We start from the raw sequence: 3,541 nt of genomic DNA on the forward strand, positions 1-3,541 counted from the left end.
ATCGGGTTAAGTTCACTGTTTGCTCAGTCTAAACCCAAAACCCCAATCTTCTTGTCGTTCTCGTTAGTTTCTAGTTGAATCTGGCCGGAAACAGTGTGGTTCGCCAGAATCTATTTTGGGATTGTTGTTTCCTATCTCGTTTGAGTTCACCGAAACTTAGATTACACCGGATTCGGTCTTTTGTCAGGTATATTGAGGCTTTAGGTTCGTCTGTTTAGTGTCGTTTTCGAAATCGGATTTGGGTACATTGGTTTTCTTTCGTTGAAATTGCATACGGGCTAACTTGTTCGGTTATTACGCTTTTTGGGGTTTGTTGGTTTACACACTGGTTCTAGAAATTTGGATGCTGTTTGGTCTTAGTCAGATTATTGTGACAGTTTCGGGTCCTGTTTTTCTATCCGAGTTCGATCCGAAAAGTTGTTTAGGTTCTATTCGAAATTCCAAGTCCAGGTTTTCTTATTATCAACAAAGATCAGATTGTCGAAAGGTCCAATTCTACTCTTTTTCTTTTCTATTTTATTGTTTACTATGCTTTGGTGTTTGGATTAAGCTTCAGGTGTTGTTCGATACTTGTTTGGTGATGAATGCATGTTGTCTGGATTAGTGATAGGTTGTCATTTTGATATTGACTCGTTGTTTAATTTCGTTGAAAAGTGATTGTGGGTCGTTGAAATAGAAATAGTGAATTGTGAAAATTTAGTATTAAAATGAAAATTGGGGCGGAATTGAGAATTTGATAAAATGGTGAATTTGGATTGATTAAAGACTTTTGGTTTAATTTGGTTTAAATATAAATATGATTGAAATGCAGTAGTATCATGATAAGACCGGCAAAAGCGTAGGCAAACGTGGGCCGGGTAGGCAAATTTAGGGGGTGTTTGAATATGTGCATGAATGGTACTTTCTACTTTATTAGACGAAAAGTTTAAATTGTACTCATTTGGCCGGGGAATGCCCCGAAGGAATAGTATTAATTTATCCGGGGAATGCCCCGAAGTACCTTGTACTTGGAAGATGATCGTGATGAACGCCCGCGGCATCGGGTAAGACATTGGAGTTTAGTCTAGATTTAGTTTAGACTAGGATTTATATTTTCGTATTTTTCTACTTTTTGGACTGTATAATTGGATTGGACTTCACATTTTGGATTGTTTTGTTTTGGTTTGATTATTTTGCGTGCTTTTTGTGTGGTTTATGTATTTGTAATGTCAATTTAGCCGATACGCTCTGCCAAGCGATCGTGGTCAAACCGCGGGATCGAGGGGTGCCTAACACCTTCCCCTCGGTCAACAGAATTCCTTAGTCGGAATCTCTCTTCGCAAACCAGTATTAAAGAGTCAAAACCATTTTGAAAAAGGATATCCATGGGTGACTCGGCACACCCGATTTATGCCGAGTGGCGACTCTGAATTGTGATTGTTAAAAGTAATCCTTTTTCGAAACAAATTTTCATCTTTTGTCACTTTAATAATTAAAACCCTTTCGACCCTTAAAACATAAATCTTTTTTGGAGTGCAAAAAAAAAGGGTGTGACAGCTCTGGCGACTCTGCTGGGGACAATGACAAGTTTTCAGAACTCGAGCTACTTTTGGAGTCGTATCGGCTTTGTTTGGCATTACGAGTGTATAAGCATTGTTTGTGATTATTGTTGATGTTATTTTCACTTTTGTGCGTTTTCGTGCTCTTTGTTTATAGTATTTATCCTATGTGTTACCGCTTTTATATCTGTCATCATGAGTCCACCCCCGGGCCTTCTTTCTGCAACAAGTCCATAGTACACGTATTGTACACAACCTCTAGTTGAGTCACCCTTATTTTAGGGGGGGAGCCGTCGGTGTTATGGAGTAGGTGGAAAGCAAAGCAGCCACTATCAACCATACGCTCCCCCGAACAGCCTTGTTAGTAAATCACAACGTAGGTCAGCCTTTAGGTCATGCTTATGTGCACCATACAGAGACCTAGCAGGACCCACATGGCCCTTTGTAGGAGACTCCCCTCTAAAGCATCCCTACATGCTAACTGTTGCATTTTTAAGGGTAACGTGGTCATTTGACGGACTGATTTTTGAAAAAAGAGAAAAAAAAAGAAAAAAATATATATAATAAAATAAAATAATAAAAAAAAATTGTTAGGAGTAAGGTGCGTAGGAAAAAACGAAAAAGAAAAAAATAGAAAAAGTGAGTCAAAAGGAATGAAAAAAATAGGAATGTCGTAGTTTATTTTAGAATTCGTTATGGTTTTTGTTTTTCACAATCCAAAAACTCAAAAAGATTTTTTTTTACGTTTTGTATTTGTCTTCTCAAAGTACCGTAAATTCAAAAAAAAAAAGAAAAAAAAAGGGTTTTGTTTGCCTTTTCTACTTATTTGTCAAAAACAAAAATGCCAAAAAGATTTTTCTTCATAATTGGTGGTGTCAGTGTCTAGCTGAAAATCCAAAAGTTTTTTTTTTCGTTTGTCTTTGGTAGTGTCTCTTAAGTTAGGGCCAATTTATTAGTTAATCGTTAATTGTCCAATCTGGATGAACTACGCATACCTGATTCCTTTCCCTTGGGTTGGGATACGTAGGCAACCCTCAGTGGGTCCGGTATTTTTTGTGTCGGCCTTTGTCTTAGTATTAGCCTAGGTCTCTCGCCCCGTAATCTAGAGTTGTTTGCCAAGTAGACTGATTTCGCTCAGTACTTCTGTTCGGAAAATTGGAGTCATGAATGTGGTCTGTCCCATCGACATATGTTTGCATCAAAAATCCCAAGGGTTGGGAATCTTCTACTCCTGTTGAATTTTGAGATAACGTCTTGTGTGTTATTACAAGATGGATTTGTCCACCAAGTCTAGAGTTCTGATGGTTGTAAAGGTGCCCAAAAAGTTAATCAAATGCTGGGAGATGTTTAACTATGTTGATCAGCAGAAACTGATTAAAATATTAGGTGATCTTACGGAACTTCTGCATGTTACCCCTCGTCCAGATTTAATAGAGGCTTTGTTGACCTTTTGGGATCCAAGTAGTTTGGTGTTCAGGTTTGGGGAATGTGAAATGACTCCTACTTTGGCAAAAACATCCGATTTGTTGCATTTTCCCTATATCGAGAAGGATATGATTCGAGCACGAAATCATACTGGCGTGAGATTTTTGCAGTCTTGTGGTTCAAAAAGTAAGGGTATCCATTTGGGTTGTTTAAGTGATTCATGGGTTTCCTTAGATTTTTTGTTCGCTAGATTCGGGCCCTCGAAAGGTTTTGATTGCTTTTGGGATGAATTTCATGTGACTAAGGAGAAGTAGGAGAGAAAGCGTCTTGAAGTCTTCACCCTCACTTTGTTAGGTACTTTAGTGTTTCCACTAGAAGAAAGACGTATTAATACCCGTTTGCAATCTGTGGTGATGGCCCTATTTCATAAGGATCAAAACGACAAGGGCATTAATCAAAAGGGCAGGTTCACTCTCATACCCATGATCTTAACAGAAATATATAAGGCTTTAACCAAAGTGAAGAGGGGAAGGAGATTTTTTTAGGGCAGTAACCTGATATTGCAGTTATGAATGATG

This window comes from Capsicum annuum, chromosome 6, assembly GCF_002878395.1.
Source record: "Capsicum annuum cultivar UCD-10X-F1 chromosome 6, UCD10Xv1.1, whole genome shotgun sequence".
In the NCBI taxonomy this organism is placed as follows: domain Eukaryota; kingdom Viridiplantae; phylum Streptophyta; class Magnoliopsida; order Solanales; family Solanaceae; genus Capsicum; species Capsicum annuum.